The 16,473-nt window shown below is 35.7% G+C and overlaps 1 long non-coding RNA gene across 5 annotated transcripts; it reads left to right on the top strand.

The window, feature by feature from the left end:
• Nucleotides 1–12,384: 12,384 nt before the first annotated feature.
• Nucleotides 12,385–16,462, top strand: LOC113284333. 5 transcript variants are annotated; one of them, XR_003328104.1, is made up of 5 exons: nucleotides 12,385–12,700; nucleotides 13,153–13,641; nucleotides 15,368–15,521; nucleotides 15,784–15,959; nucleotides 16,155–16,462. It is a non-coding gene; the product is annotated as an uncharacterized LOC113284333 (long non-coding RNA). The 5 variants fall into 5 exon arrangements; XR_003328101.1 differs by lacking the exon at nucleotides 16,155–16,462 and having other exon boundaries at nucleotides 13,153–13,478; nucleotides 13,564–13,641; nucleotides 15,784–16,125; XR_003328102.1 differs by lacking the exon at nucleotides 16,155–16,462 and having other exon boundaries at nucleotides 15,368–15,663; nucleotides 15,784–16,125.
• Nucleotides 16,463–16,473: the final 11 nt, after the last annotated feature.

The following is a 16,473-nucleotide window of genomic DNA, read 5'->3' on the forward strand; positions in this document are numbered from 1 at the left end:
GTTCCTTCTACAAGTTTTGCAGAAACACAAATGCTATCTCCAGTTTTCTCTGTATAATTTTCCATCTTAACATTTAATTTTTTATTTTTTTTATTTTAAAGCATTTTCCATCTTTACATATTCCACTCTAATGTTTTGATGCTCAGGAATTTCCACTCGAGATGAAGAGTGGAGGAACACAAAGGCAGGCCTAGCCTTAGTATGATAACAGTTTTTTTATGGCACCACCCTATTTGGTGTGGACCATAGGAATGTCTACCCTGTAATTACGAGGGTTGTCCTAAAATGTGCGATGTTTGATTTACCGCCCTTTACTCTAATCAAGATTACAACTATTCCTAATAACTTACTCTTCTTCTTATTAACCACCTAATCCATTTATCTAACTCATCAATTAACCACCTAAATACCCTAATCTGTGATTTTTTCAATTTCATTTTTTTCCTTCTTCTTCTCCTTCTTCTTCTTCTTCTTCTCTTATTATTTATCATCCATTAATCATTGATACCAAAAATTTCATCGTCGATTAATCAATTATTTCTAAACAATGCGAACAAAGCAGACAAATTACAGGATTGAGTCCGGAACTCGTACATCCAGCAAATTTCTCAAATTAATTTCAAATCGATGAACAGCTTCAACCAAAAGGTCAAGTCCATATCAAGCATCCAAAAGGAAAAAAGAAACCCGATTCGAGTAATATGCAAATCCACGGGTAATTTCTTTCGTATCCATTCCTTTTAATTCGTGTTTTAATTAAAAGAAATTGATTTTTTTTATAGAAAAATAGGTCTCCCTCATGTTACATAAGACAAAGTTCTATGGCTTCCATAGTTGAAGGTTCTGTGAACCATTACATATTCGTTCCAATTCTAAATTTTCAAAAAAGTTAAAATTGTTCATAAAGCATAGCCTGTCCGGACATGATTGATTGAGAATTTGTTACAAAAAATTGATATATTAGCTACTCAAATTAAAATTGATCTCCTAACTAGTACAAAAGAGTTAACTAAGAAATTTATGTCGAATTTAGTGTTGTTGCATAAATCCCCACTTATCTCGTATCTTTGTTGTCTTGCCTTTGCACACTTTCCTATGAGTAACAAAAGAGGAGATACCAAATTACTTCTGAAGGTAATCGTATGTCCACTCCACTCGGTGGCCATTTAAAAGCTACTTCAGCACCTTCTATTTCAAGTTGCTCTGTTGTTGTGGAATACATCCCCCTGGCTTCTTTGGTATTTTATGTATAATCACACAAAGTCGGTCCAATTCCCGATTTAGCATCACAATTCATCATTGTAAGAGCAATGTTGATTTGTATATCCATTTGTCTTGGTGTGTCCTCCGTCTTGGTCACTTTCATCGTTTCATCGTTTAGAGGGTTATAAAATAGAGTTTGCATTATATTACACCCATGATTGTTCACTGTCAAGTAGCTATTCAAATATTTTACAATGTTATTGGCTATAATAACAGTGTTTTGGCTTTATTTTTTAAAAGTTATTTTGCATCTCGCCTTCCAAATATGCCAAATAGTGACACTACATAACAGCTGCCATTCTATACCATAGCTTCCTCTATCCGGGTTTTCAAAACAATTATTTAGCCATTCATGAAAAATAGCAGTGCCATTACGTATAAACTGCATATCGAAATTAAAGTGCATCCACAGCTGGACAATAAAATTTACATTCTAGAAATAAGTGGGTTAAGGTTTCTCGTCCGTTGTTACACAAGTTGCAGATTGTATTTATGTTTAGGATTACAGCCGCGACTCTCATATTATTGGACAGTATTGAGTGCACTGCTTTCCAAACGAAAGTCTTAACTGAAGGTTCCCCCCCCTCCCCCCCCCCCCCCCCCCCCCGCCCTTCTTCTTCAAGGGCTTTAGAAATGCAGTCCCAATTTTTAAGAAAGACCCCTTTTTTACCTTGATCCTTTAGTCCTTTTTCATTTTTTCCCTACCAAAAGTTTCTCTGAATTTATGTTAAGTTATTGAATTTTTTTCACCGATATCTTAAAACAGTTCATTTGATAAACATATAACGATGAAGTTATATTCTTTATCATCACTGTTTTGCCGACATTATTCAGATCAGTGACATTCCAATTTTAGATTCTATGTTTCATCTTTTCAACCAAAGGTTCAAAACAAGTGATCTTAGATCTATTTGTAAATAAAGGCGAGCCTAAATATTTATCATTTAGTGGTATAACCTTTACTCCCAAGATCTGTTTTACCTTTTGTCTAATTTACATGTTTCAGTTTTCGGACTAAAGAAAACCCCTGATTTATTTAGGTACACACTGCTCATCATCTTCTCTATTTGCTCCGTGTAGAGACAGCTGAGACGAAGAAAAATGATTTTTTTTTTATAAAAGGACCTACCTCTAATAACAAAAGTTTGTCAGCCGTGTTTTTTACTTGAAAAGCTTAATTCGTTTTAATCCAACGGTTGCTGCAAAGTTCCTAAGAATAATAAGCTGATAGCTTATTAAGGTGTACCTCGCAACTTGCTCTATAAATTTTAATTTATATTTATTTTTCAGGGACATTTACGGAAGGTACACGTTTCGAGAAGTAGAGTTCGTGAAATACCTAGATTTCAGGTTTCTAGAACCGGTGTTGTATTTGGCCAGAAGGTTCTTTTCGAGGGATATGAAGATAATTTGACAAAACATTGAGCTCTTGAATTTGCTAGAAAAGGTATCAAAACCTCTTTTATTGCTAGATGTAATGGTGGAAAATTATGGTGTAAGTAACCCTCATGGTTAAAGTTATATGGTACGTACTCCTCTACTTTTTGATCAATCTTATTCATACCTTCTATATAGAACTATTTGAGTTGTATTGCTTTTCCTCAGTTGCTTCACTGGATAAAATGAATTGTAGTGTTGATGAATCCTGACACCTGTTTTGGCCCGTACTTGTGGATGATCGTGAGCTTGAGGAGGAATTACTTGAAATGGAAAATAAGATGGAAAAAACTGAGTTGTAGTAGTATTGAGTATATATGGTAATCAATAAGATGGATGTACAAAGTATAAAGGAGTCGGTCGATAGTATAGGTTGGATAAGCAAAGTTTATTGTTGATTTTTTTTAAACATAAAATAAAACAAATTTTCAAGCTTGAAGATGCAAGAGGGAAAACTGCTTTGATGTTATTATGAGAAAAATTTGATGCATTAAAATGAGCCAAATTACAAACTGATATAGGGAAAACTTTCAAACTGCATGATCCAAACGCCAATTTCTCTAGTTTAGGCTTCAAGATGTGTTGATGGTAAACTTGTTTGAGGTCGAATCTAAATTAGATATGTGAAATTTGTTGATCATAGAAATATGAAATATGCCTTCCCTTTATTTGTAATGGTGATAGAGAAATATATGAATCCTTACCTAATCTATAATTGATATATTTCTGTGATAAAAGATCATATCCATCATGTTTTCAGTTTTTGTTTGTTACTCGATAATGAATCCATTGCATAAGCATTTTTATTCTTATAATGAAATAAATATTTTGTTGATGCCTTGTTTGAAATCATATGACTTTGATTGACTCCATTTGGTTGTTTTTGTAGAGCTAATCGAGATTAGTCTTTGTAGAGCTAATCGAGATTTCTGACCATAGTTATGCAACTTGGTACTAGTATTTTGTAACACCCCAATATTTGAGCCCGGATTGTGGGCCGAATTCAATGCCTAAGCAATTCCCTCTCTTTTTGAATGAAACCTATTTTGATGCATACTCATCCATTATATTATTTATGGTGGGTTTATAAGGGGTGTCTAAAAGTAGTGTAATTATCTATATATCCCTAAATAATTTCAATGTGTCATAGTTCCCTTATCCTCAAAAACCTAAAATTAAAAATCAAAGTAAACTTTAAACTTAAACATCTAGGACTCCAGTTCAATAAAGAAATTAATCAAACAAAGGAAACACGAATCGAAGTGAGCGATGTTGGAATGCGAAATCCAAATCTCAATTGCTCTTAGATGTATTTTAGAATGTATGCGTAACAAACCCATCTTGTTTTTGATTGATTTTATTTTGTTAGATCGGTAGAATATGATTTCAAAGATGAAATTAGGGTTTTCAGAAGATCAGTTCGGCTGATCTTGCAGTATCAATTTTGAGCCGAACTTAGTGTATGATTTAGAGAAACACTACGTTCGGCTAATGCGACTTTACATTATTTTCAGTCGAACCTCAATTTTCCAGCCTGGGAGAAACTTTTTAGTATGAATAAATAAACTCCAGAGCTTAGAAATTTATGCCTATTGAGGATTGCACTAACTAATCTAAGTGGATGGAAGCATTTTGATTGTAGGAGTTTGAGGAACCAATCTGATTAGATGGAAACATCTAAAGAGTCTATTCATAAAAGCATAGAGCTCAGGTGTTAGAAATAACATGATCATTTTGTTGTAATATTAAGATTGCGGTAAATAAGGATTCGATGCTCGGACTTGAATAGATTTAAAAACAAAAATATATACAAAATTATCACAGGATCAAGAGATACTGGGACTCAGGATTTCACCAATTCTTATACTCATGCGATTCAATTATTAATTCTAGACAATTAAAGCTTATATTGATAACAAATATCGACTCTTACTTTGCCAAACATAGATTTTGTAAGTATTATATGTAAATCATAAGCATGATGCATCAATAATCTCATGGATTAAGCATACATCATCAGACAAAATCACAAATAATCAATAAAAATCATAATTCCATTCATAATAGTGCAAATAGTCATAAAAGAATTAAATAAAATTACTCATGCATAAAGAATGGTTCCCTCCATCATCCCAGTATTGGGGTTTAGCTATTCATATCAATCACGCACTCAACATATTAATTCAAAGCTCAAAGTGTAATTAAAAGAGTCAAAAGTTATAAAATAGTAGTTCTGAGACTCACAAAACACGTCCAGAAAAGAACGACAACAGAAAACTGCAGCGAACTGCGACATCTCTCTTCTGTTGTTGAGCTGCTGAAAATAAGACTGTTCCGAAGCTGCTGAAAATAAGACTGTCCTGGAGAGTCTGTTCTTCGTGTTCTTGAATCTTTTTAATGGCAGCAGCAGCAGCTGAACATTGCTGCTACTCCTTCTTCTTCGCTCCTCCTGGCTCTGTATCGACCCCAAACTCTTCATGCCCCTTCTCTGACATAAAACCAACTATTTATAGGCTTTAAATCCCCTTGAAACTCGATCAAACCCCTTGGAAATCTCCATTATTCTTTACGGGTTGTTTGAAGAATAATCTTCTTCTTGTTGCGTTACAGGATGTTTATAGCTATTCTCTCGTCTCAAATATCTTCTAGGACTTTTACCCAACTGTTTTGATGTATATCCCACGCAAGATATCCCATAAATCTCTCAAACTAATCTCAAACCCTGAACAGAAACCGTGTGCACTGTCTTGACTTTGTGTGGATTTTCTGACTTATCCAGCCCAATTAGATGGGTATAATCGCTTCTAACAGGTCCCTTATGTCTTGTAGAGTCCGTGGGTACCAAATTTGCCCATTTAATCGCCTCCTAGGTCGCTCAAATCATTGATCCAAAACTGTTGACGCTGCTGCCTTTTTCCCGCCAAAATCCAGTTTTGAAACTTTGAAGATGACCTCCCCCTATCCAGTTCCGGTGTCCCTTTAGTACATGCCCTGAAATGGGGTGCCCCTTAGTAATTAGGTTACCCCTTATCCAAAGTGAGAGTCCGTATAGTAATTTTCTCCCACGAGCGCAAAAACCACTTTTTAGCCAATTTCGTCGCAAAAGCTTATTTCTCCAAAAACACCTACAAAGACATAAAATAACCAAATAAGTACAAAATAGAGTACTAACAATATAAACAATTGGGACAAATTAGACACATAAATGCGTCTATCAAATACCCCCAAACTTATTATTTGCTAGTCCTCGAGCAAATCTAATCTAAAATAAAATGACTACACTTAGCACGTGCAGTAAGCCGTTAAACCACTAGGTGGCCCTAGTGGCGGAGTGTTGTCTCCGGGGGGTTTACCAGAGGTGTACCCACAAAACCTTAATACTCCAGAGGTTAGCTATCTACGCAGAACCTTGGAAGGCACTAAAGAATCTCCTTGGTTGGCATACTTATTGACTACAGGAAGAAGTACCCTGATGCGAAATTCCAATTGCTGTACACGAGTTTGCACTCAAGCATACTAAAATTCATATAAAGTGACAGAGCTCTACTCAGATAGTTGCACTATGGACATCATATTCGGAGTCTAAACTAATCACATGGATAGATCAAGAAGATGGATATAGAAAACATAGATGGTTTTGATGTTTACTAAGTGAACGACGTTTCCCATATCTGTCTGAAGGCCTCCGCCAAAATGAACCTATCCTAATGGATTGAGATACTAGTCTGACTAATATCAACACACTGGCATATACAAGGGTACCAGTGGTCGATAACCTAACTCTAGGTCAACACAACTGGCATATACAAGGGTACCAGTGGTCGACTTTATTGAATTTATTCCTTTTGGTCAAATGGTCTGGTCTCAATTTTTTTTTTTTTTTTTTTTTTTTTTTTTTTACTTTTTGGTAACTACCATTTTTTTTTTTCATCTCTTTTTCTTTTTCAACTTTTTTTTTTTTTTTCATGGTATCTCAATCACTCTAAATCACCCTAGAATTGGTAACAACTTGAATCGTGGGCCCCACCTATCACTTAGAGAAACATAGTTTAAAAACAAAATAAAATAAAAATAGAAGTGAAAAGGACTCAACGAGATATGGTGAAACTATCATGTTATTTCTAACACCTGAGCTCTGTGCTTTTATGAATAGACTCTTTAGATGTTTCCATCTAATCAGATTGGTTCCTCAAACTCCTACAATCAAAATGCTTCCATCCACTTAGATTAGTTAGTGCAATCCTCAATAGGCATAAATTTCTAAGCTCTGGAGTTTATTTATTCATACTAAAAAGTTTCTCCCATACCCCCAAACTTAAACCTAACATTGTCCTCAATGTTCTAAAGATGAAATTAAAAGCATGAACAAGGAGAAACTGTTACCATTTGAAATGAAAGAATTACGGAAGGATATTACCTGGTTGCATGAGATTGGGTTACCTCCCAAGAAGTGCTAAGTTTAAAGTCTTCAGCCAGACTAAGAAAAGTATTAGTCAACTCGAACCGTATAATAGTAGCCGGAATAACTGTGGGTCTTTAACACCAAAAAGAGCTGACAAAAGGAAACTGCAGTGAACCAAGAAAATGTACAATACTAGCATGCCCTTACCTAGTTTCCTGATTAAGATATCTATATCTAATTGTGGTTCAGGTTCAGGTTCTATAAAAGGGTCTAAATATATTTCTTTAGGCTGCAACTCCTCAAAATTGAGATCCGAATTATTAGGTCCTAGAGTCTGTAAGTACTTAAATAAGAACTTAGAAGCACAAAATAATAACCTAAATAATTGAGGATCCTCTAAGTCAATCAGGTTTGACTTACATAATTGACCACAGTGAGAGTAGTGGTCATTTTTAAGAAAATGTGTCGATTCTAATATCCTAAAGTAATTAGGTTTAGTCTCAGAACTTAATAATTGACACATTTGAAATTTATACGTTCCCACAATTATTTGAAAAATATTTGGTGGGAAAACAAAGTCGATCTTAGTATCATAGCCTGGTCTAACCTCATCAACCATAGGATGGGTTTCTAACAACTGAACTTCCTTATGGACATCACTAGGTTCAGGAAAACGAGTATGAAAGTAATCTTGTAAAATGGTTGAGGCATTGATGTCAAGTCCTAAGTGTGGGGACTTTCTGAGAGTTAAAGGTAAGGCACTAGGGAAGTGATAATCACCCCCAAACTTAGAGTTTTCAGTTTCCCTAGATAGACCTCTAATTTTTTCTTGAATTTCCGTATCTTCAGAGTCCTTAAAATATTCAAGAGATTCTTCTAAGTTATTATCAGGTAGTGCATCTTTACTCATCTCTACGGGTCTATCTTCTTCTTCCAAGACTATTGTTTCTAAGTCGCTAGACTCTAAAACAGTATTTTCGAAATGAACCCGTTCCTCTAAACCACTATCGGCTTCGTAATCAAAAGGAAAAACTACATCGTCTAAAACGGTGGTATCCCTAATCAAATCCTCGTCCTTTTGAATAGGTGAATAATCATAAAAATTATTTGGATTTGAAGTAGAAATAATATAATCACTATAAAGCTCAATTGGATTACTAGATTCCTGATTACTATGCCTACATGTTTCAGATTCTTCATCACTACTATCCTCATCATCATAATAGTACGAAGATGATTGAACCTTATCTAAATAAGTAGTGTTACCAATTATAACCTCGTTATCTTGATTATGTGAAAAAGTATCTTCATTCTCAAGGGTATTATTGGATACACTATATTGGCAATTCAAGTTATTTCGAGCAATACTTTCATTCGTCTCTAACTCAAGTCTACGTGTCGACTCAGCTATCCTCTCAAGGGTCTCTTCCAAAGAAAGTTCCCTTAGTGTAGGATCTAAGTTTTGAGTTAATCTATTGAGGATATCTTCTACAGATTCAGTTGTTTTTGCAGTTCTTTCGTCCATAACTACATTATTCACCTCATCTAATTTATACGTCGATTCAGCTAACTGACGTGATGACTTAGCTAAATTCCTGAGAGTCTCTTCTAGAGAAGGAATAAGAACTGAAGGATCATAATAAGGACTACTTTTCAAAAGTTTGATTGTATCCTCTAAAGACGAAGAACTAGTATTATAATCTTCTTGCTCGTATGACTGATGCGCGTGCGGATAGTAATTGGGCTCACCATGGTATGAACCATAACCTTGAAAAGGTTGGCGTCCCCAGTCACTATTCTCACTATGGTCATAATACTGATGATGTCCATATTCAAATTCAGGTCGATATTCATTGTATTGGCTTCTATCATACCAGTTCGACATTCTTAATTGCAGGGGAATTCTACGCAATCACAAACAAGTCCGACTCGACCAAATCAAACCTATAGAATCTAGCAAACAAAAAGCATGATGGCTCCACTTAGATTGTTTTCTAGACCAGCTTCTATTCCTTCGAAAAGGAATTCGTTACAATTTGAGCACACCCCTCTGGAATCAATCCGAGCTAATGTAAGTTGAATCGAGGCGAGGGAAGCTCATTGGAGCTTTGATACCCAAGGCCTCACCGCTATCACAAGGCGGCGCAGTCACGCATTCAACTCACAGAAACCATCATGAACTTTGAAATGTGCTTAAAGAGCAACCAATATTTTTCGAACGAGTTTCCTATTAAGCTCGTTACCCTATTGGTCTCGTTCTATTCAAAATTTTAGGCTTAGGTTCGCGTTTGGTTTCGTTTTCCTAAGGCGGGCAAGAAGGAAACGGTGATGAAATCCGAGTCCTTATCTTGTTTAGGCCAGGCCTTGCCCTTTACTAGGAAAATAAAGACAGTCTGGTTCGTCCTCAAACAATTATCACCTTAAGGAAGACAGTAACCCGCTTGCAGGAGATTCGCGGGTGTTTCGATTGGACTTACCTCCCGTACCAGACGGGCGATGAACCGTTGTCGTCGACTCGGGCCACGACTCCTATGACGTGTGCGAACCCGAGGGGCCGAGACGATATAGTAATCGTCGTCCTTCCCTGCAAACAGTTTGTATTTAATTTTTTTTTTTTAATTTATAACCCTTCCGTAGGGTTTTAAAAATAATGTCCAAAGTCCAGAATAAAGTCCAAATAAAAAGTCCAAAATTACAAAAATTATGAAAAATAAAGCCTATTTACAAATTCTAAAAATAAATAAATAAAAGCTATATACAAAAAAATAATAATAATAAAAATTAAATCCTAAAAAAAAAAATTATGTCTTTTTCTTCTTCTCTTTTAGCTTTTAACTTTTAGCTTTAAGCTTTTTGTTCCCAGGTCCTTAGTATTCCACTTCGAACCTGTAAATCAAAGACACAAAAAGAAACGTAAAAAGGAACAAATAATAGTAAAAAAAAATAAAATAAAATAATAAACCTAAAAACAAATCTATATACAAGTCCGCGTCGGCGGCGCCATTTTGTTGTAATATTAAGATTGCGGTAAATAAGGATTCGATGCTCGGACTTGAATAGATTTAAAAACAAAAATATATACAAAATTGTCACAGGATCAAGAGATACTGGGACTCAGGATTTCACCAATTCTTATACTCATGCGATTCAATTATTAATTCTAGACAATTAAAGCTTATATTGATAACAAATATCGACTCTTACTTTGCCAAACATAGATTTTGTAAGTATTATATGTAAATCATAAGCATGATGCATCAATAATCTCATGGATTAAGCATACATCATCAGACAAAATCACAAATAATCAATAAAAATCATAATTCCATTCATAATAGTGCAAATAGTCATAAAAGAATTAAATAAAATTACTCATGCATAAAGAATGGTTTCCTCCATCATCCCAGTATTGGGGTTTAGCTATTCATATCAATCACGCACTCAACATATTAATTCAAAGCTCAAAGTGTAATTAAAAGAGTCAAAAGTTATAAAATAGTAGTTCTGAGACTCACAAAACACGTCCAGAAAAGAACGACAACAGAAAACTGCAGCGAACTGCGACATCTCTCTTCTGTTGTTGAGCTGCTGAAAATAAGACTGTTCTGAAGCTGCTGAAAATAAGACTGTCCTGGAGAGTCTGTTCTTCGTGTTCTTGAAGCTTTTTAATGGCAGCAGCAGCAGCTGAACATTGCTGCTACTCCTTCTTCTTCGCTCCTCCTGGCTCTGTATCGACCCCAAACTCTTCATGCCCCTTCTCTGACATAAAACCAACTATTTATAGGCTTTAAATCCCCTTGAAACTCGATCAAACCCCTTGGAAATCTCCATTATTCTTTACGGGTTGTTTGAAGAATAATCTTCTTCTTGTTGCGTTACAGGATGTTTATAGCTATTCTCTCGTCTCAAATATCTTCTAGGACTTTTACCCAACTGTTTTGATGTATATCCCACGCAAGATATCCCATAAATCTCTCAAACTAATCTCAAACCCTGAACAGAAACCGTGTGCACTGTCTTGACTTTGTGTGGATTTTCTGACTTATCCAGCCCAATTAGATGGGTATAATCGCTTCTAACAGGTCCCTTATGTCTTGTAGAGTCCGTGGGTACCAAATTTGCCCATTTAATCGCCTCCTAGGTCGCTCAAATCATTGATCCAAAACTGTTGACGCTGCTGCCTTTTTCCCGCCAAAATCCAGTTTTGAAACTTTGAAGATGACCTCCCCCTATCCAGTTCCGGTGTCCCTTTAGTACATGCCCTGAAATGGGATGCCCCTTAGTAATTAGGTTACCCCTTATCCAAAGTGAGAGTCCGTATAGTAATTTTCTCCCACGAGCGCAAAAACCACTTTTTAGCCAATTTCGCCGCAAAAGCTTATTTCTCCAAAAACACCTACAAAGACATAAAATAACCAAATAAGTACAAAATAGAGTACTAACAATATAAACAATTGGGACAAATTAGACACATAAATGCGTCTATCACAGCCGAACCTCAATTTTTCAAGCCGAACCTAGTGGATGATTCAGTTTCTGAGTGAAGTTCGGCTGATAACTTTTGAGCTGAACCTCTGTTTTTTTGAAATTATACCTAGGTTCGGCTGACAAGTTATCAGCCGAACCTAGGTATAATTTCAAAAAAACAACAACAGAGGTTCGGCTCAAGAGTTATCAGCCGAACTGTTCATCTGGCCAGCAGATCTGGGTTTTAAAATTCATTTTTTTGGCAGATTCAACTTATAAAAGGAAATTAAACCTCGATAGAAGTTTACCTCTGATTTGAATCACACATTTTGGTCACTTCTAATCACTAAAATCTCAAAAGTCAAAACCCAAGCTTTTTTTCTTCACTTATTCTTCTTCCTCTCAAAAATCTCAACTCTCACATAAATTTGATTTTTCTACTAATTCACCACTAATAATTTAATGTTTAATCAATTCTTAAAATTCATAATTAATCAATTCTAATCATAATCATTTACACTAATTATATAAGAGTAGTTATGCCATTATCAAAAATGGTGGATGAGGGATGATATTGTTTTTTATTTAGTGACCCTATTTTGGCATTATCTAGTATGTCTCAGAAAAATCTAATATGCGTACAAATAGGTTACTTTTGATTTACCATTATCGATACGCATGTCAACGATACACAGTGTAGATCCGGTTGAAAGAAAACCAACCAATCAAATTCAACCAGCATTCCTGTACGAATGCCTCGAAGTCTCCGTTTTGTTTCAAAACAATATTTTTACTTTACTCTAATGGCACCCAAAGCAGAGAAAAAACCAGCGGAAGAGAAGAAGGCTGAGAAGAAATTACCACCCAGCAAAGATGGTTCATCAACTGTTGATAAGACGAAGAAATCAGTGGAAACTTATGAGATGTACATCCTCAAAGTTCTAAAACAAGTTCATCCTGATACTGGTATTTCAAGTGAAGCTATGGGTACTATGAACAGTTTCATTAGAAATACTTGATCGTCAAGATTAGCTAGGTACAATATGAGGAGAACTATCACTAATCGAGATATTCAGACTGCTGTTCGTCTTCTGTTTCCTGCTGAATTAGCTAAGAATGCTGTTTCTCAAGGTACTAAAGCTGTTACCAAATTTACTACTCCTTAATTAGAGTTTTCATTTGAAAAAAAGGGGTTAGGATTCAGATACCATGATACGAAATTAGGGTTTTCCTGTTTGTAAATATCTGTAATGATGTTTAATTGATGAATGAATCTAGTCTGTTTAACTAATCTGGGTGTTACTTTGATGATTTTGAATTGGGTTTTGTTTAATTTTGATTTTTGGTAATTTGGGTTTTGGGCATTCCAATTTGGTTCTTCAATCCTTGTATAACCTAGAGAACTTTTCATTTTCAAATTCATAATCTTATACTTTGATTACACCATGAGAGGGGTGGGTCTTGGAGCAGTAGTTTGGGTTCAGATAGCAGCTGAGAATTCTTACTCTTTACTCTCGTCCACTTTAATGTCAACAACGGCTGAGGATGGAGTTGCTGATTTTATTTTAAATGATTCTTGGCAGCTTCCTCTTCCTTCTGACGATGTAGCAGTTAATGTAATTTCTCAAATTGCCAGTGTGGAGTTTAATATTGCTGAAACTGATGCTCTTATCTGGGAAGCTAATGCTCATGGCGAGTTCAGCATAAAAGGGACCTATAAGGCTGTATCTGTTCATAAAGATCATGTGAAGTGGCGTTCTCGTGTTTGGTTTAAGCAGCATATCCCTAGACACTCTTTATTTGCTTGGATCTTCATGGCAGACTCAAGACAAGGGATGAATTGAAGCAATGGGGTCGTATTGAGACTTCAATCTGTATACTCTCTGTGGAGGTGCTCGTGAGAGTGAAGGTCATTTTTTTTCATGAATGGGTTATCTGAGAGCCATTTCTGTTACATGGGAGGAGGAAGTTAATTGGTGTTGAACATTTTTCAGGTTCTGACCTTAGCTCTATCAAGAAGCTTGTTTTTACTGGTTTCATTTACCAGGGATGGAAGGAGAGGAATAAATAAGGTATTTCAACATTCTTTTTAGTTTATCTGAGTTTTCATAACTGAGTTTCATTTGCTTAATTTGCTTAGTTCTTTTGGAAATTGTTTAGTCTTATATCACTTACTTTTTTATTAATAGGTTTGGTCATTAAATACAGTTGTTGAAAGTCATAAGTCAGCCAAATTTTGGGTTCACATCTGGTAGCGCCAGATCACAAAGTTGAATGGCCTTGTCTTTTGGGTTCCATGCCTACCAAAAATTTGAACCAACACAGTGAGCAGCAAGCTGAGGGTTCACTTAGCAGTCACTATGGTCACGTTTTGGTTGTGAGAAAAAAGGACTTCACTTGACATGTTAAATAGTTGAATAACTGTTACCTTGCAAGTTCACTTAGCAGTCACTATGGTTACGTTTTGGTTGTGGGAAAATAGAACTTCACTTGACATGTTAAGTAGTTGAATATTTGTTCCCTTGCAAGTACACTTAGCAGTCACTATGCATTATGTTTTGGCTGTGAAGAGAATAACAGATTAGTTCTGAGTCTGAAATGGATATAATTTGCAGGCAATAATGGGGATGTAAGTGTAAAACTTAGTTGTACTTGGCATCATGGTTATTTAGTGATTAGTTCCAAAAACTTCAGCCTAATTGTATTGTACTCCGTAAGCCGCGAGGGATAACAAAAATTGCATTTTACTCAATGAGTAAGAACAAGTTTAACGGAGAATATGCTGTGTTTAGGCAGTGCATTAGGGTTGTGATTAGCTTCTTTGAAAAACTGAACAAAACATATTCGATTGGGAGATTAGAGTTTCATGGTCTGGTGGCTGCTCATTGAGTCAAACATTACAGTCTTCTTATCACTCTCGCTGTATTTGGCTTCTTGAACTGATGTTAATGAGCAAATTAGATACATAGACTGGTTTTGGTCCGCAGGGTACATCTCGATGTAGCCTTTTATATCTCCTATGACCAGTCAAAAAGGTCTTGTTGCATATTTTACACTGATGCACACTTGAACTTATTTTCCTTAGAGAAGTTATGTGTATCTCCCATTGAACCTTGCAGCAAAGGTTGACCTATATCGAGTGTCAAGCAATTGCTCTTGCAACTTGGTTTCTGAACACCATAGCTTGGTGACAAGACAAGGATTTCTCACAAATGTCACACCTGAATGTATCAGAAAAAGAGAACGTTGGTGTTTGTTTCTTGTCATTGTGGAATACTTCAAAGTACATCTTTTTCAATGTTTGTCCTGTAGTATCTTCTACTTTTCGCTTGTGATTAATCTTTTTAGCTGAATCAAGTGAATATTTATCAGACAACTTAAACAGCTGCGTAATAGCATAGGATACTTCTTTCTTAACGAACAATGGTTCTACTTTCTCATCAGCTGTTAAAGAAGATTACCATGATACTGGCTGCTCTAAGCTGTTTCTGCCTCTTTTGTCCGTTTTAGACCATTGTCTGTTCGTAACAGTCGCTGCGAATTTCGACTGTAAAATTTTTTTGTTCAGAATAGTATTACAAACCGACATTTCCATGTTATAGTCAACATACTGCTACCCCTACAGTTTCTTGAATTATTTAGCTACCTTTGATTCTATGCATTATTATTTAGTTTACATCCTTGTAGACATAGTTTTCTTATCACTTTTCTCGGATACCTTGTTATGCATTTTGTTATAGTCGATCAGTATGGTTCCTTTTATCATTAATGCGAAAATGAGAAGGCTCTCTGTTTCAGGTGTTTCTTTATCGATCATGGGCTTCCGTTCGGGTTATGACAGCTGATCAGCGTGCACTGCTCCTCAAACATGTAGTCAAAGATGACCTAGCAAATAAGATTTCTTTCAAGGACTGTGTACAGATTGCCAGGGATTTAAGTCACCCTAGAACAGGTTAGTATTTTGGTCATGGCCTGTTCATTATCTAATCTTCATATCGGATGTTCTTGCCCATTACCAATTGCTCCCAAGGACTTTCTACTTCAAATTGAATTCTCAGAGTTTCGTATAGCACCCACCACTAATGTCCATAAAGGTAAAGAATGAAGGAGACATTTCGGGAGAGAAATCCGATCGAAGTGTTTTTTATTTTTCGATTTGTGAAGAGAAGACAAATTTTAGCATTCTAATTTTAGTTTAGTGCTCTGGCCTGCAGGTGCTTTGTGTCTGTAATGATAAAAAATCAGTCACGTCTTCATAGATTCCAAACAGATTTCAATAATCACAAGCTGGATTCTCAACCAGAAACAAGTAAATGCGGATCTCAGAAAAGGAAGAAAAGATCCAAAAGAAAGTCATCGAAACATAGAAAGTCCGTAAATGGAGAATCAGGTATGTTAGAAAGCCCATTATCTGAAAGTAATTGCGAGGATACAGAAGAAGAAAATCCCATTACAACTGAAAAGTAAAATCTGTAACAGCATTATATGAATAATTGTCTGTAATGATTTTTCTCCACTGGGGAGTAATATTATTGTCTTCTTTGGAGTTTCTTGAAGATGATCACATTCCTTTCATCATGTTCAGATGGTTGCCAATTCAGGTGTCATTAAGAAATGAAGTCAGCTTTTAAGTAGAGGTGAACAGTGCTAAGAGGGTCTGCAGGAGAGACTTGTCTATCTTTTCCTAGGAGTCACTTTGGTTTTTGGTTTTCATTGTTTAGGTTTAATTGCAGTCTTTTGTTTTGTTTCGCCTTTATTTTGTTGCGCATCCAGATTCAAACCTGGGTACATGACAGGCGGTGGGCTGTTAAGTTGAAGTTCCTTTAAAAACTTAAGTTTCTGTTCACAACTTTTTACTTGCTTAACCCTGTTAATTGGAAATCGTATTTCTTAGTTATTGTCTT

Source organism: Papaver somniferum, chromosome 5 (assembly GCF_003573695.1).
Source record: "Papaver somniferum cultivar HN1 chromosome 5, ASM357369v1, whole genome shotgun sequence".
NCBI lineage: Eukaryota > Viridiplantae > Streptophyta > Magnoliopsida > Ranunculales > Papaveraceae > Papaver > Papaver somniferum.